The sequence below is a fragment of the Pan troglodytes genome, chromosome 16 (genome assembly GCF_028858775.2).
Source record: "Pan troglodytes isolate AG18354 chromosome 16, NHGRI_mPanTro3-v2.0_pri, whole genome shotgun sequence".
In the NCBI taxonomy this organism is placed as follows: Eukaryota; Metazoa; Chordata; class Mammalia; order Primates; family Hominidae; genus Pan; species Pan troglodytes.
The window spans coordinates 82,515,320-82,536,735 of NC_072414.2; the positions used below are offsets into that span (position 1 = coordinate 82,515,320).

General features: G+C 40.3%; 1 protein-coding gene across 3 annotated transcripts in view; it reads left to right on the plus strand.

Moving 5' to 3' along the window:
- The first annotated feature begins 20 nt into the window (after positions 1-20).
- Positions 21-21,416, plus strand: part of BLM (BLM RecQ like helicase) — a 100,902-nt gene continuing 79,506 nt past the window's right edge. Inside the window, exons 1-2 of one of the 3 annotated variants that reach the window (XM_054667945.2) lie at positions 81-181; positions 6,787-6,896. The gene's annotated coding sequence lies outside the window, so the exon portion shown is untranslated. Of the gene's footprint in view, positions 182-6,786; positions 6,897-21,416 lie in introns of all 3 variants that reach the window. The other 2 variants (XM_510594.9, XM_063794348.1) reach the window with 2 other exon arrangements.

Genomic DNA, 21,416 nt, shown 5'->3' on the forward strand with positions numbered 1-21,416 from the left:
CAGCCTGAGGGGGCGGGAACAGATGTCGGAGTGCGACAGTATTGGTCGGCTTCCCCAGGAAGCAGCCAATCGGAATAGGCAGGCTTCCGGCGGGAAGTGAGCCAGGGCTTGGCGCGGCGGCCGTGGTCGCGGCGCGGGAAGTTTGGATCCTGGTTCCGTCCGCTGGGAGTCTGCGTGCGAGGTGAGTGCCGCGCGCGTAACTACGAGTCGGTCCGCATTGAGCTAGCCCTGCTCTGGCGGCCCGGCCCGGAGCTGGAGGCCGCTCGGGTTCTTCCGTTTCCTGCACTGGTTCGCCTCGGCCCGCTGAGTCCTCTAGTCTGGCCAACATCCTGAGAGGACAGCAGATACATAAATACGTTCCCAAATGGGGAAATAGAGGCCCGGGGCGGGGGCGAACTCTGCCAAGGTCTCCCGGGGCGTCGGAGGCCGAGCATGGGCTAGGACCTGGCATGTTCTTGCCCATGTACTCCAGTGCCTAACATGATGCCCTGCACAGAGTAATCCCAGCCCAGACCTCTGGCACTACTACCTCCGTGTCCCTCCTGAGGAACAACGAAAACACTTCGTACTTTTTCTGTGGCCTTCCATAATCACGAGCTGGGCTACTCTTGTTTTTGAGTGTCTACTGTGTGCCATGTTCCTGGCACCCTTGATCTTACAACTGTAGCTTTACGATATCCCAGCAAAGCGAAGTGCTTAAGAATACTGCATCAGATTGCTTGGGTTCGAATTCTGGCTCCTTCACATTTAGCTCTGTGTCTACTGCACGTTACTGAAACACTAAGTGTCTTGGTTTTCGTCTGTCATATGGGGGAAATGGTCTCTTCTACTTCCTGGCGTTTTGTTTGTTAGGATTAAACGACTTAATATATGCAATAATAAATGCTTCGAAGACTACCTGTTACATAGTACACAGTAAGGGTTCTGTTATCATTACCCAGAGAAGCGGATGAAATTGTCCCCATTTTAGACATGGAGAATCTGAAGCACAAAGAGGTTGTCTCTGTACAGAAAGAGCATTTGGTGATTAAGTGCTAGAGATACAGGATTTGAACTAAGAGCGCCTGATTTTAAAGTATGTCCCACGACATTAGGCTTTCTCCTATACCCCTCACCTGGCCTTAGGTCACACAGAACTTTAGGTACCTCATGGCGTGAGATGGAGCAGGTGACTGACAGCTCCTTGTGCCACCCATGCAGATAAATAACACTGGTGTGCCACTGTCAAGATTAAGGGACAGGAATTCGAGAGACTGCATGAGAGATCAGAAGATGAAGAAGGGGGTAGGCAAAAGTATTCTGTTTGGGGAATAGTAAATAGAATTAATTAAATCAACATTTTGTTAGCTGGGCTGCTTATACTGTCAGACAGTAGCTTATAATCTACTGGGAGGAAATGAAATTTCTGGGTCCTGTGTCACTTTCAATGCCACTCACCATGACAGGTACCTTATAAGTATAGTTTACAGTCCTATCAGTAACCTGGAGAAGTAGTTATTTCCTTCGTTTTACTGAGGAAACCAAGAGTTAAAAAATCAGGAAAAGTGTTAGATGTGCAGTAGAACATCATCATGCTGGGAAGTTCTACACATCCGCTTCAGGACAGGTAGTATTACCTATGAGCAGGAAGGGAAGGGAAAAAGGTAAGGGGAATGAGTGATAGTTTATTGTTTTGATTTTTAATTTTTTATCTGTTTTTTCCTTTTTCATAGTCATTCCTGGAATGAGTGAGTTTGTTTTTGTTTTTGTTTTGGGGGGATGGAGTCTCGCTCTGTCGCCCAGGCTGGAGTGCAGTGGCGCGATCTTGGCTCACTGCAAGCTCCGCCTCCTGGGTTCATGCCATTCTCCTGCCTCAGCCTCCCAAGTAGCTGGGACTACAGGCACCCACCACCACGCCCAGCTAATTTTTTGTATTTTTAGTAGAGACGGGGTTTCACTGTGTTAGCCAGGATGGTCTCGATCTCCTGACCTCGTGATCCGCCTGCCTCCGCCTCCCAAGGTGCTGGGATTACAGGCGAGCCACCGCGCCCGGCCGTGAGTGAGATTTTAAATATATCTGAAATGTGGCCAGTCACAGTGGCTCACACCCATAATCCCAGCACTTTGGGAGGATGAGGCGGGCGAATCACCTGAGGCCAGGAGTTCGAGACTTGCCTCACCAACATGGCGAAACTCCCTCTCTATAGTAAATACAAAATTATCTGGGCGCCTGTGGTGGTGTGCGCCTGTGGTTCTAGCTACTGGGGAGGCTGAGGCACGAGAATCGCTTGAACCCAGGAGGCTGCAGTTAGTCAAGATTGCACCACTGCACTCCAGCCTGGGTGACAGAGTGAGAGTCCATCAGTCAATCTACCTGAAATGTTTTATGCCTTTAAAAGAGAGAGAATAGGGCCGAGTTTAACTTTTTAAATTTGGTTGGTGGGTACATGGGTGTAATTCTATTTTCTGTATCTTTATGTAAGAAATATTAAAAATTAAAAGATATACATATATATTTTAATTTACATATATATGTTTTTTTTTTCTAAGAGAAAAATGGATAGAATAAAGAGGTCCAAGATAATCGTAGAATAATCCTAGGACTTCAGTGCTGAAAGCACTGAAGGGTCTCCACTACCTGTAGGATAAAATCTAAACTCCTTGGCATGATACCAGAGGCTTTTGAGCATTCTGTATCTCTAACACATACTATTCTACCTCAGCCTTTGTACCACTAGTTCATAGACTACTCTTCTTCACAACCTCAGTCCTGTCTGTAAAGTTCCCCTTGTCCTTCAATATCCAATTCAGTGTTCTTTGAAAAGCTTCTCTATCATTTGCCTGTTTTTCCTTAATCTGGGAAGCCATAGTCTTTTAAGAAAAGACTTGATTGTCAGACTTATCTCGTTGCATTGTAATTATTTGTTGACATGTCTATTTTCTGCTAGTCTATAAGCTCCTTGAAGGCAGTAATAATGTCTTTCCCATCTCTGTACTTCAGTGCCTACCATGATGCCTGGCACAGAGTAGTCACTGTAGATATTAGCTGAATGAAAAATACAAGTTGAAGACAGAGAGTGGAAGTTCTTGGAGTTATGACATATGGACTTTGTTCTCTGGAATGACAGGGAACTATTGAGTTTACTTTGTTTAAAAATTCCCGTATTTTATTGAAACATATTCTCAATGTCAAGAAAAATATTCCAGTCCTAATCCTATCTTTCAAACACTTGAACTATTTTTATTTTCCATGAGTCCTTTCCAAATTTCAGCTATAAAATTAGTTATACAGATTTAGCTATACAGATTTCTTAGGTAGCTGTAGCCTTAATGTATTCGTAACTTAGTGTTTTTCTTTTTTCTTTCTTTTTAAACCTGACACTTGAGGAATTTTTTTTTTCTTTTCTTTTTTTTTGAGATAGGGCGCACTGCAGCTCCAACCTCCCGGGCTCAAGTGATCCTCCCACCTCAGCTGGGAGTACAGGGGTGTACCACCATGCCTGGCTAATTTTTGTATTTGTTGTAGAGACGGGCTTTTGATTTTTTGTAGAGATAGGGTTTCGCCGTGTTGTTCAGGCTGATCTCGAACTCGTAGACTCAAGCAGTTTGCCCACGGAGTGCTGGGACTACAGGTTTGAGCCACCGCACCTGGCCTGCTTTTTTTCAATATTAAATTATTTCCTGGCTGGGCGCAGTAGCTCATGCCTATGATCCCAGCACTTTGGGAAGCCAAGGTTGGGGATTGCTTGAGCCTGGGAGTTCAAGACCAGCCTGGGCAACATGGCAAAACCCCGTCTCTACCAAAAAATAAAATAAAAATCTAAATAAATTATTTATTTTAGTGAATCAGTCTTCATGCTTGTCATTTGTCTTATAAATTTTCGCAGTATTCCTCTCTCTTTGGTTTAATAGGTATGAAATGATGCTCCATGTTATTATTAGAAAAATTTCACAATTTTTTCATAGATTTACTTAGTGTCTGTATATTCTGGTGAGCTGTTGTGTTTATATTCCCTGAACATTTGTTCACTGGAACTGGATGTTCTTTATGTGTTTTTAATATTAATCATTTATCTGTTATTTGTTGCTAATTTTTCTTTTCTTTTTTCTTTTTTGAGATGGAGTCTCATCCTGTTGCTGAGGCTGAAGTGCAGTGGCGTGATCTCAGCTCACTATAACCTCCGTCTCCCGAGTTCAATCGATTCTCCTGCCTCAGCCTCCTGGGTAGCTGGGATTACAGGCACCCGCCACCACGCCCGGCTAATTTTTGTATTTTTGGTACAGATGGGGTTTCACCATGTCAGGCTGGTCTCAAACTCCTGACCTTAGGTGATCTACCCACTTTGGCCTCCCAAAGTGCTGGGATTACAGGTATGAGCCACTGCATCCAGCCTAATTTTTCTTTTAAAAATATTTTTATTGGCCGGGCACAGTGGCTCACGCCTGTAATCCCAGCACTTTGGGTGGCCTAGGTGGGCGGATCATGAGGTCAGGAGTTCGAGACCAGTGTGGCCAACATGATGAAACCCTCTGTCTACTAAAAATACAAAAATCAGCTGAGCATGGTGGCACATGCCTGTAATCCCAGCTACTTGGGAGGGTGAGGCAGGAGAATCACTTGAACCCAGGAGGCAGAGATTGCAGTGAGCCAAGATCACACCACTCCACTCCAGCCTGGCGACAGAGCAAGACTGCATCTCAAAAAAAAAAAAATTTTCTTTATTATGACAACCAAGATACATTTGTAAAAATATACATAATTTCGCTGGAAACCAAGAGTTAAAGTGGCTCACGCCTGTAATCCCAGCACTTTAGGAGGCTGAGGCAGGTGGATCACTTAAGGGCAGGAGTTCGAGACCAGCCTGGCCAACAGGGTGAAACCCCATCTCTTTTTTTTTTGAGACAGAGTCTCACTCTCTCTCCCAGTCTGGAGTGCAGTGGCGCAATCTTGGCTCACTGAAAGCTCCGCCTCCCAGCTTCACGCCATTCTCCTGCCTCAGCCTCCCAAGTAGCTGGGACTACAGGCACCTGCCACCAGGCCCGGCTAATTTTTTGTATTTTTAGTAGAGACCGGGTTTCACCGTGTTAGCCAGGATGGTCTCGATCTCCTGACCTCATGATCCACCCACCTCGGCCTCCCAAAGTGCTGGGATTACAGGCATGAGCCGCCGTGCCCAGCGAAACCCCATCTCTACTAAAATACAAAAATTAGCTGGCCATGGTGGCCCATGTCTGTAATCCCAGCTACTTGGGAAGCTGAGGCAGGAGAATCACTTGAACCTGGGCAGCGGAGGTTGCAGTGAGCCTAGATCAGGATCACGCCATTGCACTCCAGCCTGGGCAACAGAATGAGACTCTGTCTCAAAAAAATAAAATAATTTTTAAAAAGTTACATAATTTAAAGAATAGTTACAAAGAAATTACAAAGTTTAGTTATGCATAAAAATTATATTGTATTCATGGTAAATTGAAGACTCATTATAAAATTATAGTTACACATAACTATCATCTAGATCAAGAAAGAAATAGAATATTACCAGGATCCCAGGACCCCAGAAGTGTATCTTTCTGATACCTCCTCCCTATGTTAGGGATAACTATTGTCCCAATTATGTATTTATTTATTTTGAGACGGAGTTTTGCTCTTGTTGCCCATTCTGGAGTGCAGTGGCGCGATCTCAGCTCACTGCAACCTCTGCTTCCTGGGTTCAAGCAATTCTCCTGCCTCAGCCTCCCAAGTAGCTTGGATTACAGGCTCCTGCCACCATGGCTGGCTAATTTTTTCTATTTTTAGTAGAGACGGGGTTACACCATGTTGGCCAGGCTGGTCTTAAACTCCTGACCTCAGGTAATCTGCCTGCCTCGGCCTCCCAAAGTGCTGGGATTACAGGCATGAGCCACCGCTCCTGGCCCTATTGTCCCAATTTTTGTGATAATGCTTTTCTTGTCTTCATAGTTTGCCCTGATCTATGCATCTATAAATAATATAGTTCAGTTTTGCCTGGTTTTGAGCTCTGTAAATGGGATAATACTATATGCATTCTACTGAGTCTTTCTAGTTTGCATTATTATGTTTGTGAGATTCTTCCACATTGTAGATATAGTTTTTCTTTTCTTTTCTTTTCTTTTTTTTAATAGTAATTTTGGCTGTGCATGGTAGCTCACTTCTGTAATCCCAGCACTTTGGGAGGCTGAGGAAGCAAGATCTCTTGAGGCCAGGAGTTCAAGACCAGTCTGGCAACAATGGGAGACTTGTCTCTATAAAAAATTTAAAAAATTAGTTGAGCATGATGGCATGCACCTGTAGTTCCAGATTCTCCAGAGGCTGAGGCAGGAGTATCACTTGAGCTTAGGAGTCTGAGGCTGCAGTGAACTATGATTGTGCCACTGCGCTCTAGCCTGAGTGACAGAGCAAGACCTTGTCTCTAAAAAAACATTTTTTTAAATTGTTTTTCTTAACCTCTTAACAGAGTTTTACATGTATAGTACCACACAGCCACAATGTTGTATGGCAGATCTCTAGAATGCGTTCATTTTGCATTACTGAAACTTTATACTTTTTGATTAACAACTCCCCATTTCCTGAAAGCCCCTACCCTGGCAACCACTGTGCCCCTCTTTGCTTCTATGAGTTTGCCTATTTTAGATACCTCGTTGCAGTGGAATCATGTAGTATTTGTCCTGTGACTGGCTTACTTCACTTTGCTTAATGGCTTCAAGGTTCATCTGTGTCATCTCATGTTGCAGGATTTTAAAAAAAATTTTTTATTATTTAACTTAATTGTATTGTATTTTATTATTTTTCAGACAGGGTCTTGCTCAGCTATCCAGGCTGGAGTGCAGTAGAATGATCGTTGCTCACTGCAGCCTCTAACTCCTGGGCTCAGATGATCCTTCTGCCTCAGCCTCCCGAGAAGGTGAGACTACAGGAGTGCACCACCATGCTTGGCTAACTTTTTTATTTTTTGTAGATACTGGGTCTTGCTTTGTTGCCTAGGCTGGTCTCAAACTCCTGGGCTCAAGCGATACTCCTGCCTTGGCCTCCCAAAGTGCTGGGATTACAAGCATGAGCCACTTCATCTAGTCGATTTTTTTCTTTTTAAAGGCTGAATATTTCATTCTATGCGTATACCACTGTAAAGAAAACTCCATTTCCTCTCTACTCTGTACCCATATAATAATTCCTCACTTCTGTCACCAAATGTGTGGTGTTTTTTTTCCCCACAATAGTTCAGTTCTTTAGCAGACACTCGGTGTCCTACATTTAGCTCAGGTCTGACACTAACTGCCAGGTGTTAGTGCAGACCCCATATGTTAAGTCCTCCCTGTCCACCCCCATTCCAGACCCCCCACTTCAGACTACAAGCACAAGTGGTAAGTCCTCCACATTCAGTCACAGAACAGTTTCCTTACTAGATTATCAGCTTATTATAAACAACTCAGAAGCAGCCAGCTGGAAGAAATACACAGGACAAGGTATGTGGGAAGGGGTGTGGCACTTCCATGCCCTCTCCAGGCACACCAGCCTCCCACCATCTCTACATGTTCTCACCAACCTAGAAGCTCCCTGAGCCCTATCCTTCTGGGTTTTTACGTAGGCCTCCTTACCTAGACATGATTGATTAAATAATTGGCCATTGGTGATTAAGTCACTCCACAGCCCCTTTGTCCTACCCAGAGGAAGTTTTGTTTTGTTTTTTGAGAAGGAGCCTCACTCTGTCGCCCAGGCTGGAGTGCAGTGGTATGATCTTGGCTCACTGCAACCTCTACCAGCTGGGTTCAAGAGATTCTCATGTCTCAGCCTACTGAATAGCTGGGGTTATAGGCGTGCACCATCATGCCTGGCTAATTTTTGTATTTTTAGTAGAGATAGCATTTTGCCATGTTGTCCAGGATGGTCTCAAACTCCTGACCTCAGGTGATCTGCCCGTCTCGGCCTCCCAAAGTGCTGGGATTACAGGCATAAGCCACTACGCCCGGCCCCCAGAGGAAGGTTTTATTGAATTAATTACAAACTGATAGGTCAAAGAGTGTATATGTTTTACCTTACTATGTAATACTAAATTGTTTTCAAAAGTGCTTGCACTCCCACCAATGTATTAGATTTTCCGTTGCTCTGCATGCTGGCTAATACTTTATATTTACATTTTTATTTTCCAATCTGGTATATTCATGTATAGTAGTATTTTCTGGTAGCATTCATTTCTCTGATTATTAGTGAAGATGAGTACCCTGATGTGTTTATGGGCTATTTCCTCTTTTTTACAGTCCCTTTTTTTTTTTTTTTGAGGCGGAGTCTCACTCTGTTGCCCAGGCTGGAGTGCAGTGGCACCATCTCGGCTCACTGCAAGCTCCGCCTCCCGGGTTCACGCCATTCACCTGCCTCAGCCTCCCAATTCCCAAGTAGCTGGGACTACAGGCACCCGCCACCATGCCCGGCTAATTTTTTTTTTTTTGGATTGTTTTAGTAGAGACGGGGTTTCACTGTGTTAGCCAGGGTGGTCTCAATCTCCTGACCTCGTGATCCACCCGCCTCGGCCTCCCAAAGTGCTGGGATTACAGGCGTGAGCCACCGCGCCCAGCCTACAGTCCCTTTTTTTCTGTCTTCTCTATTGAGTTGTCTCTGTTTTATGTACATATAAACATATTTATATATAGTTATCTACATTTTTATGTATACGTACATACACTTGTACATAGGTATAGCAGATATCTTCTACTTTGGCTTTTTAAGTGGATTTAACATAATTTTAGTCAATGATTTTTTTATTTTTACATTTCTTTAAAGTGACATAATTGTACCCCAACAATTTATGGGGTACATAGTGATATTTGGTACATATACTGTAATGATCAGATCAGGGTAATTAGCATATCTATCATCTTAAAACATTTATCATTTCTTTGTGTTGGGAGCATTCAGTGTCCTCCTTCTAGCTATTTGAAACTGTATAGTACATTATTGTTAACTGTAGTCATCCTGTAGTGCTACAGAACACCAGAACTTATTCTTCCCATCTAGCTGTAATTTTATATTCTTTTCTTTCCTTTTTTTTTTTTTTGAGATGGAGTTTCACTCTTGTTGCCCAGGCTGGAGTGCAATGGCAGAATCTTGGCTCACTGCAACCTCTGCCTCCTGGGTTCAAGCAATTCTCCTGCCTCAGCCTCCCAAGTAGCTGGGATTACAGGCATGCGCCACCATGCCTGGCTAATTTTGCATTTTTAGTAGAGACGGGGTTTCTCCATGTTGGTCAGGCTGATCTCAAACTCCTGACCTCAGGTGATCCACCCACCTCGGCCTCCCAAAGTGCTGGGATTACAGGCATGAGCCACCACACCCAGCCAATTTTGTATTCTTTAACAAATCTCCCCCTACCCTTCCCAGCCTCCGGTGTCCTCTGTTCTAGGTTTTACTTCTATGAGAGCAACGATTTTTAGGTTCCACATATGAGTGAGAACATGTGGTGTTTAACTTTCTGTTCTTTATTCCACTTAACACAATGTCCTCAGGTTCCATGTTGCTGTGAATAACAGGATTTTATTCTTTTTTATGGCTGAATAGTATTCTGTTGTATAAATGTACTATAATTTTTTTATTCATTCATCGCTTGTTGAACACCTTGGTTGATTCCATATCTTGGCTATTGTGAATAGTGCTGCAGTAAGCATGGGGGTGCAGATGTCTCTTTGATATACTGACATCTTTTCCTTTGGATAAGTGTTCAGTAGTGGGTTTGCTGAATCATATGGTAGGTCTATTTGTAGTTATTTGAGGAACTTCCATACTGTTCTCCATAGTGGCTGTACTAGTTTATATTCTCACCATCAGTGGAAGTGTAAGAGTTCTCTTTTCTCTGCATCCTCACCAGCATTTGTTATTTTCTGTCTTTTTGATAATAGCTTTGTTAACTGGGGTAGGATGATACTTCATTGTGTTTTTGTTTTTGTTTTTTTAATTTTTAAAATTTTTTGTAGAGACGGAGTCTTGCTGTGTTGCCCAAGCTGGTCCTGAACTCCTAGCCTCAAGCAATCCTCCCGCCTCAGCCTCCTAAAGTGCTAGGATTCAAGGCATGAGCCACTGTGCCTGGCCCTAATTGTGGTTTTGATTTGCACTATTTTTTTAAACATCTTTTATTGTGAATTATTGTATGTTATATTTCATAGATATAACTTGTACATGAATGAGCTAATATAGTAGGCCTGAAACTGTTACCGTCAGAAAAGCCTGCTGGCAAAATTGGTCCCTGGCTGTGTCTGAGAACTTGGCTTTTGAAACCTTTCCTACACTGATCAGGTTGTTTTGCCCACTGTGGCTACAGTGGGCACTAATACCTGTTTTCCTTCTGAGAGTCTGAAATTTTGGTGGGAGGAAGGTGCCTAAGTGACCAGCCCTCAATAAAACCCCTAGATTCAGAGTCTCTAACCAGCTTCTTTTGGGCAGAAACATTGCACACACATAGCTGCATTTTCACTGAGAGAGCGTGCACTTTCTCAGGGGTTAGAGAGCATTGGAAGCCTGCACGTGAATTCCTACAGACACTACCTGATGTGTTTTTTTTTCCCTTGCTGATCTGGTTGTGTATCCTTAAAGTGTTGATGATATAATAAATGTTAGCTGTGAGTACAACTGTACACTGAGTCCCATGAGTTCTTCCAGCAAAATATTGAACTTAGCTATTAAGTTCCTCCAGAAAAAAAAAAAAAGCTGGAATTTTGATTAGAAATGCATCAAGTTATAGATGAGTTTGGGGAGAATTAGCATCTCAATATCGTCTTCCAATGTGAATGTGGTTCATATGATTGTTTCCTCCCTCCTTGACTTCTCTTAACGACTTTCAATTTTCTTTTCTTTTTTTGAGACAGGGTCTTGCTCTCTCACCCAGGCTAGAGCAAGTGGTGCAATCACAGCTTACTGCAGCCTCAACCTCCTGGGCTCAGGTGATCCTCCCACTTCAGCCTCCTAAGTAGCTGGGACCGTAGGCACATGCCACCATGACCAACAAATATTTGTATTTTTGTAGAGACAGGGTTTTGCTGTGTTGCCCAGGCTGCTCTCAAACTCCTGGGCTCAAGTGATCCGCCCACCTTGGCCTCCCAAAGTGCTGGGATTATAGGCATGAGCCACTGTGCCCGGCCCAATTTTCTGAATAGATATCAAGGACATAATTTGTTAGATGTATTTTTAGGTATATATTATTTTCTTTAAATTTTTTTTGAGACAGGGTCTCACTCTGTCACCCAGACTGAAGTGCAGTGGCGTGATCTCAGCTCACCGCAACTGCCGCCTTCCAGGCTCAAGCGATTTTCCTGCCTCAGCCTCCTGGGTAGCTGGGATTATAGGCACGTGCCACTACTGCCACCACGTTCAGCTAATTTTTATATATTTAGTAGAGACGGGGTTTCACCATGTTGGCCAGGCTGGTCTCGAACTCCTGACCTCAAATGATCCACCCACCTTGGCCTCCCAAAGTGCTGAGATTACAGGCATGAGCCACTGCACCCGGCCGGGTATTTACATTTTTGATGTCATCTTAAAAAGTTTTCTGACATTTTATTTTTTGTTTATTGATGATATAGAAAAACAATTTATTTTTGTATATTGACCTTGTCTCCAGCAGTCTTCCTAAACACACTGTCTTAGTTTTCTATAGCTGCTGTAATAAATTACCATAAACTTAGTGGCTTAAAACAACATAGAGGCCGGGAACATTGGCTCATGCCTGTAATCTCAGCAGTTTGGGAGGCCAAGGTGGGAGTATCGCGGGAGCCCAGAAATTCGAGACCAGTCTGGGCAACACAGTGAGTCCCTGTCTCTGTTTAAAAATAACAATAACACACGGTAGCTCACACCTGTAATCCCAGCACTTTGAGAGGCCGAGGCGGGCAGGTCACCTGAGGTCAGGAGTTTGAGACTAGCCTGGCCAACGTGGCGAAACTCCATCCCTACTAAAAATACAAAAATTAGCCAGGCATGGTGGTACGTGCTTGTAATCCCAGCTACTCAGGAGGCTGAGGTAGGAGAATTGCTTGAGCCCAGGAGACGGAGGTTGCAGTTTGCCGAGATCGCGCCACTGTACTCCAGCCTGGGCAACAAGAGAGAAACTCAGTTTCAAAATAAATAAATAAAATAAATAAAAACAACAACAACATAGATTTATTATCTTATAGTTCTGTAGTTCAGAAGTCTGAATGGGTTTCATTGGGCTAAAGTCAAGGTGTTGGCAGGCTGCATTCCCTTCTGGAGGCTCAAGGGCAGAATCCATTTCCTTCCCCTTTTCAGCTTTTAGAGACTATTCGTATTCCTTGACTCTTGGCTTTCCTCCTCCATTATCAAAGCCAGCAACTTTGAGTCCTCCTGAAGTTGCCATCTTTCTGGTCTGTCATCTTATTTCCTCTTCCACTTAAAAAGACACTTGTGATTGCATTGGGTCCATCTGGTTAGTCCAGGATAATCTTCCTATTTTAAGGTCAGCTTATTAGCAGTCTTAATTCCGTATGACAGTAATTCACCTTTGTCATGTAACCAAGCATATTCACAACATCCAAGGATCAGAATATAGACATCTTTGGATGGGTATGGGAGATGGGGATAGTGGTGGTGGTCACATTATTTTGCCTCCTGCATTCACTTAAGATTTTTTTTTTTTTTTTTTTTTTTTTTGAGACGAAGTCTCGCTCTATCGCCCAGGCTGGAGTGCAGTGGCGTGATCTCGGCTCACTGCAACCTCCGCCTCCTGGGTTCAAGCGATTCTCCTGCCTCAATCTCCCAAGTAGCTGGGACTACAGGTACGCGCCACCATGACCACCTAATTTTTTTCTTATTTTTTATTTTTAGTAGAGACGGGGTTTCACTATGTTGGCCAGGCTGATCTCGAACTCCTGACCTCGTGATCCACCCACCTCGGCCTCCCAAAGTGCTGGGATTACAGGCTTGAGCCACTGCATCCAGCCAAGAATTTTAATAATTTAATCTGAAGATTCTTTTAGATGTTCCACACACAAAATTATAGCCTTTATGAATATTAATGATTTTACATCTTTCCAGTTAACACGCCTTTTATTTATTGTTCATGCTCTACTGCTCTGGCTTGGACTTCCAGTATATATCAGATAAAAGTGTTGATAGTGGGCATTCTGGAATTGTTCCTGATCTAAAAAGAAAAGTTTCCTAAATTTCACCTTACTGTATTCTCTCTGTCAGGTTATAGAAGTTCCTTTCTATTCCTGTTTGATAAGAGTTGTGTTTTTTTGTTGTTTATTTTTGAGATGGAGTCTTGCTCTGCCACCCAGGCTGGAGTGCAGTGGCGCAATCTTGGCCCACTGCAACTTCCGCCTCCCGGTTCAAGTGATTCTCCTGTCTCAGCCTCCCAAGTAGCTGAGACTAGAGGCTGCGTTACCGCGCCCAGCTAATTTTTGTATTTTAGGTAGAGACAGGGTTTCACCATATTGGCCAGACTGGTCTCGAACTCCTGACCTTGTGATCTGCCCGTCTCAGCCTCCCAAAGTGCTGGGATTACAGGTATGAGCCACCATGCCCGGCGTGATAAGAGTTTTCATTATGAATGGATTTCACTGTGAATGGATGTTTGATTTTATCATATGCTTATTCTAGAAGTCTTGAGACAGTGATATGGTTGTTCAGCTTTAATGTTGTGGTGAATTATATTAATTGATTTTTAAATGTTGAACTACTTCTGAGTCATTTTTTAGACAACACAACTTGGTCTCGGTATTTTTTATTTTATTTATTTATTTATCCTTTTAGACAGGGTCTCACTCTGTTACCCAGGCTGGAGTGCAGTGGTGTGACTTCAGCTCACTGCAGCCTTGATCTCCCAAGTCATCCTCCCATCTCAGCTTCCCAAGTAGCTGGGACTATAGGCAAGTGTCACCATGCCCAGTTAATTTTTATAAATTTTTGTGGAGATGAGATTTAATCACACTGCCCAGGCTGGTCTCGAAATCCTGGGCTCAAGCAATCCTCCTGCCTTGGCCTCCAAAAGCGCTGGGATTATAGGTGTGAATCATCATGCCCGTGGCTCTTGGTATATTTTATACATGGCTAGATTTACTTTGCTAACATATTGTTTGGGACTTTTGCATCTACATTTATGAAAAAGAATTAGCCTGGAATTTTTCACTGATGAGTTGCCCTTACAGGACTTAGTATCAGAGTTATGCTAGCCTCACAGAATGAGTTGGGGATTTCTATATTTTGGAATCGTTTATGTAAAACTGGAATATTTTACTGCCATAAGTGCTTAGAAGAACTCACCTGCGCCACTCTGGTCTTGATGCTATCTTTGTGGGTAGATTTTTGACCATCAATAGGACTTCTTTAATGGTTATAAGGCTATTAGGTTTTCTGTTTATTTTTGAGTGAGTTTTGATAAGTTAATTTTTAAGGAATGTGTCCATCTCATCTAAATTTTAAAATTTATTGATGCAAAGTTGTTCATAACAGCCTAATGTTATCTTTTAATGTCTATAGCATATGTAATTAAATCTCATCTTTCAATCTCTTCTTTTTTGTCTTTTTACAGAACAAACTTGGTTTATTGATCCTCTCTATTATATATCTATTATTTTTTACTCTTAAAAATTTTTTTAAAAATCCATTTATTTATTTATTTTGAGACCGGTTTATGAAACTGGCTAATTTTTGTATTTTTGGTAGAGATGAGGTTTCACCATGTTGCCAAGGCTGGTCTTGAACTCCTGGCCTCAAGCGATCCACCTGCCTTGGCCTCCCAAAGTGCTGGGATTACAGGCATGAGCCACTGCGTCTGACCCTCTTCTCTTTAAAACTGCCTCCCTTCTATTTTCATCAGGCTTATTTTTTCAGTTTCTTTCTTTTCTAATAATTAGGGTCATCCATTTTCTTGTAACTACTTCTTTAGTTGCATATTACATATTTTTATGTGTAGACTTCCATTATTCAGTTTAAAGTATATTTGAATACTCACTATGATACCTTACTTGACTGATGGCTTATTCACAAGTATATTTCTTGATTTTCAATACAAAGGGGTTTTCTAGATCTCATTTTCTTTATTTTGAAGTTTTAAAAATCTACAGAAAAAAAAAACCTACAGAAAAGTTGAAGAATTAGTGCAGTATATCATCTTCCCAAGTAAACAATTTACATTCATAAAAATAGTTCATATATTAGGTAACAAGGAAAACATTAGTAATTTCATAAAGTAGAAATATTATAATTATGATCACCATGCAACAAAACTAGAAATTAAAAATGAAATTTATAAAAAAGCAGAAAGGCCCTTCCATCTGGAAAATTGAAAACAACTATTGGAGGTAACAAAAACAGAAACTGAAATAAAGGATTTCTGAAAATTAACGAAATGAAAACACAGCATATCAGATTCTTTAAAAAAAAAAAGGTAAGGCACTAGTCAGGGGAAAATTTATAATCTTCAGTACATATTATAAATGAAGAAAGGGAAATAATGAAGTAAATTCCAAACTTAGAAAGTTAGGAAAAGAAAAACAAGTAAATCAAAGGAAAGCACAAGAGAATAAATAATAAAGATAAAAAGAGAAATTTGTAAGAGAACAGGAAAACATCTGATTCAAAAATTAAGATTTTTATCTTGGCTGGGCGCAGTGGCTCACGCCAGTAATCCCAGCACTTTGGGAGGCCGAAGCAGGCAGATCACGAGGTCAGGAGATCAAGACTATCCTGTCCAACACGGTGAAACCCCGTCTCTACTAAATACAAAAACTTAGCCAGGCGTGGTGGCATGCACCTGTAATCCCAGCTACTCAGGATGCTGAGGCAGGAGAATTGCTTGAACCTGGAAGGCAGAGTTTGCAGTGAGCCGAGATCGTGCCACTGCACTGCAGCCTGGGTGACAGAGTGAGACTATGTCTCAAAAAAATTAAAAAAAAAGATGTGTATCTTGAATTGTTTAATGAAGCAAATAAATTAGCCTAATAGAAATTACAAATATACAGAATAAGAAATGGTAAGTGGTAAGTAACCACTGACACAGGATAGTTTTTATAACAGGATTAATTTGTGTACCTTTACGTAAACAAATTTGAAAACTAAAATGAAATGGATAATTATGTGTGAAAGTCTAGTTTACCAAAATTGACTCAAGTAGATGTTGGAAGTTAAATAGCTCAATTTCCATTGAATAAGTTTTTAAAGTTATGAAATAACTATCTCACTGAAAAATAAAAAACATGAGGTCCAAATGGTTTAACAGGAAAATTCTACTACATTTATGGAGTCCAAATAATCCTAATGCTAAATAAATTGTTTTAGAACGTAGAAAAGAAGGAAAACTTCCAAATTCTTTATTTTCTAAATGGCTTGGTATTGTAAATGCTGATTTAGTTGTCTGTCTCCAGTTGTTGAAGGGCTGAAGTGAAATAAAGTAAAACATCTTAAAACACTTTTTAGTTCTTAGACCCTCTTTTTTAAAGTAGCTTTATTGATATAGACTGCACATATTTAAAGTATACAATCTGTTCAGTTTTGACATACACACATCATCACCATAATTCAGTTAATGAACATATCCATCACTCTCAAAAGTTTCCTCATCCCCCTTAATTCTGCCTTCTTGCTCTCCTCTTGCCGGTCAACCACTTATCTGGTTTCTGTCACTGTAGAATAATTAGCATGTTCTAGGACTTTTAATAAATGTTATAATACAGTGTGTATTCTTTTGTATCTCACTTCTTTTACACAGCATAATTATTTTATATCGGTTTTTATGAAGCAAGTATAAAACAAATATTTAACATAAAAATTAAAGGTAGCACAAAGAAAATTACAGATGAATATTATGTATAAAAATTATGTAAAAATTCTAAATAAAATACTACCAAACAGAACAGAATCCAGCACTCTATTACAAAAATATTAGCTCATCACCAAGATGTATACCAGGAATGCAAAGATGGTTTAACATTAGAATCATCAATGTAATTCACCATATTAATTAACCTAAGGAGAACAGTCATATATTTACTTTTATATATGCTGAAAAAGGCTTTGACAAGATTCAACACCAATATATAGTAAAAACTCTTAAGAAATTATATTATAATCAATACTTCTTCTTTTTTTTTTGAGATGGAGTCTCACCCTGTCGCCCAGGCTGAAGTACAGTAGCATGACCTCAGCTCACTGCAACCTCCACCTCCCAGGTTCAAGCCATTCTCCTGCCTCAGCCTCCCAAGTCGCTGGGATTACAGGCGCCCACCACCACACCTGGCTAATTTTTGTATTTTTAGTAGAGATGAGGTTTCACCATCTTGGCCAGGCTGGTCTCAAACTCCTGACCTCAGGTGATCTGCCCACCTCGGCCTCCCAAAATGCTGGGATTACAGATGTGAGCCACCATGCCTGGCCAATCAATACTTCTTAATGATGGTATTCTCTCTCTCTCTCTCTCTCTGTCTCTGTCTCTCACACACACATACACACATGCGCACATGCGCACACACACACACACACACAGAGAGAGAGAGAGAGAGAGACTTTATTCCTAAATCCTGTATTTTATCTAATAGGAAAATACTAGAGGCATTTTTACTAAGATTGAGAAAAAGATAGAGATACTCACCAACTCCACTTGTATTTAACATTGTACTGGGGGCTTAGCCAGTGCAGTTAGATAAATCAATTAGAGGCACAAGATTTGGAAAATAAAAAGTAATATTGTCCCTACTTGCAGGTGATATGGTAGTGTGTCTGGAATACTGCAGAAAATCAATAATGAAACTAACTAAACAGAAAAGGAATTTTATAAGAATATGCAAAAATCAGTAGTCTTCATATACACAACAAGTTTGAATATATAATGAAGGGTAAAATCCCATTTACAGCAACAAGAAAAAGAGAAAATATTTAGGAATTTAAAAACATGTAAAACCTAGGTGAAGAAATCTTTAAAACACTTCTGAATAACAAAAATAGCCTTAAACAAATGAAATCTTTTGTTCTAGGACAGGACAACAACATCATAAAAGTGCCTAAGTTAATATATATATGTATATATATATATACCTAAGTTAATACGTATACCTAAGTTAATATATAAATTTAATGCAATCTCAATATAAATATCAACAGAGTTCTGGCACTAGACAAGTTGATTCTAAAGTTCATATAGAAAAATAAACATATAAGAATAGGAAAACAGAAGAGCTACAAAGAGAAAGTAGACTTCCAGATATTGTAACATGTTGCAAAGCTTCTATCATGAAAATATTGTGGTATAGACCAATGGTATAGAATGGAAAGTCAATAATTAGTCTCCTAAACACATGAAGAAATTTAGTGTATGATAAAGGTAGTTCTGAAATTATTAGGGCAGAGATGGACTCTTTAATAAATAGTGCTGGGACAACTTGTTAGCCACTTGAAAAAACAAAATTATATCTATACTTTATATCAGACGCAGGAATAAACTCCAAATGAACCAGAAATCTAATTTTTTTAAAATTACCTACTAGAAGAATACATAGATGAGTTTTCTGTAACCTGGATGTGGAGAACAGCAATAAAAGAGGGGGAAAAATTGGCTACATTGAAAAGCAAATTCTTGATTACAAAAATGAAAAACACCATAAGCAAATTTAAAAGATAGATGAGAAACCAGGAAAAAAATCTGCAAAATACATTTTAAAGACCTACTATCCCTAGTCTAAATTGAGAGAAAAAAATACTAAAATTTGGTTAAAAAGGCAGAATACATGAGCGGATACAATTTTTAAAAAAGATTCAAAAACCATCCTTAAATATATGAAGAAAATATTCAGTTTCACCTAAACAGGAAGTGTAAATTTAAAGCTGCACTGAAATACCATTTCTCACCTATCAGCTCTGCACTAATTAGAAAGCTTCACAAGAAGCCCCATTGGTGAGGCTGTGAGGAATGCAAACTTGTAAAACCTCCTTTGAGGGAGAAGTTGGCAATCCAGCAGACTACACATGCATTTGCCCTTTGACCCAGCCATTCCACTTGTAGAAATATTCCCTAAAGATACATTTTCTTTTCTTTCTTTCCTTTTTTTTTGAGACAGGGTCTTGCTTGTTGCCCAGGCTGAAGTGCAGTAGTGTGATCTTGGCTCACTGCAGCTCAAACTCCCAGGCTCAATTGATCCCACCTTGGCCTCTGGAGTAGCTGGGACCACAAGTGCATGCCACCACGCCTTACTAATTTAAAAAATTTTTTTATAGAGACGGAGTCTCACCATGTTGCCCAGGCTGGTCTTGAACTCCTGGACTCAAGCAATCCTGTCTCTGCCTCCCAAATTGCTGGGATGACAGGTGTGAGCCACCGTGCCCGGCCTTACGTTTTCAACAGTAGGGAAATATGAATGCACAAAGTTATTTGTTGCAGCATTATTTGTAATTGTAAAATATCAGAGAATACCTTAAATGTCCATACAGGAAATTTGTTGATAAATATCTACACAATGGAGTACTGTACAGCTGTAAAGAAGAATGAGGAAAATCTTTGCAAACGGGTGTAGAGTGATTTCTAACATATGAATGGAAAGCGTACATACAGTGTGCTATTTTTTATGTAAGAAAGAAGGGAAAATATGAGACTCTAATGTCTGCTTATTTTGCAAAAAGAAAAACAGGAAAGATAAATCAGAAATTATTGAAATTGATAACCCACAGGAAGTAGATGGCAAAGGATGGAGAGGGAAGAACACCTCTCTGTGGGGAAAAACAGTCTTTTATGTAGTTTTAACTTTTAGAACTATGTAAATGTTTTATATATTCAAAAATCAAATCCACAAGAACAGTACAAACACAAACTAATCTAATTCAAATGATGAATGTAATCACCCTGAAGGTGAGGTGGGACTGACCAATCAAGTAACTTTTGAATATAGTACTTTAATTATGTACCCTTAATCTAAAGAAAGAAATGCAACTGAATTTTGAGCTCTTCTTAGTAGGTTTTTTTTTTAGTGACAGGAGTGTAGCAATTTGAAGTTACTTCCTATAGTTTCAGATTGAATAAATGAATAAATATATGATGGTTTTTTCTATGAATTTTAAGATAGATGGATAGATCAATGGATGTATAGATGTAGATACAGAAATAGATAGAAGTGTTTATATTTCCTAGATCTGTCTACTAAAAGGGCCTAGGAGCAATGATATGCAAGAAGCAGATCATATCTGATGGCCAGGTCTTAGATTTTAAAGATTTTTCCTCATTAAAATAAATGAAGGCTGTTTGGGGAAATGGTGATTCTATGGCTGAAGCAGGAAAAGTAAACGAAGACCATGAATGTTGTGCCAGGTAATAAGAAAGTGCCTGATGGGAACACTTTAAAGGACAGAGGAACCAATGGATTAAAGAAGAAAACAAGAGACATTAGAGTATATCTTGAGACAATGAAAACGAAAACACAACATGCCAAAACTCATGGAATACAGTGAAAGCAGTACTAGAAAGGAAATTTATAGCTACAAATGCTTACATTAAAAAAGAAAGATCTGAAATCAACAACTTAACTTTACACTTAAAGGAACAGTAAAAAGAACAAACCAAACCCAAAGCTACAGAAACAAGGAAATAATAAATATTAGGGCAGAGATAAACAAAACAGAGACTAGAAAAGCAGTAGAGAAATTGACAAAACAGAATTGATTCTTTGAAATGATAAAAAAATTGATAAAACTTTAGCCAGATGGACTAAGAAAAAATAAGACAAATTACTAAAATCAGAAGTGAACAAGGGGACATTATAACTGATTTACAGAAGTAAAAAGATTTATAAGAGAATATTGTGAGCAAATGTATGCCAACAAATTTGATAACATAAATGAAATGGATAAATTCCTCAAAACACATAACCACCAAGACAGAATCATGAAGAAACAGAAAATCTGAACAGACCTATAACTAGTAAGGAGATTGAGTTAGTAATCAGGTATCACCCAACAAAGAAAAGCTCAGGGCCAGATGGCCTCACTGGTCATTTCTAACCAATATTTAAAGAAGAATTAAGTCCAATTTTCCTCAAGCTCTTCCAATTAATGATATATTTGATAAAGGGTTAATACCCAGAATATATAAAGAACTCCTCAGTACTTTGGGAGACTGCCGGGACGGGAGAATTTCTTGAGCCTAGGAGTTGGAGACCGGCCTAGGCAACATGGTGAAACCCTGGCTCTACAAAAAATTTAAAAATTTGCCAGGTGTGATGGTACTTTGCTGTGGTCCCAGCTACTCTGGAGGCTGAGGTGGGAGGACCACTTGAGCCTGGGAGGTCGAGGCAGCCGTGAGCTGTTGCACTCCAGCCTGGGTGACAGAGTGAAACCCTGTTTCAAAAAACAAAACAAAACAAAACAAAAACTCATACAGCTCAACAAATAACCCATTTAGAAAATAGAGAAACGACTCGAATAGACACTTCACCAAAGAAGATAT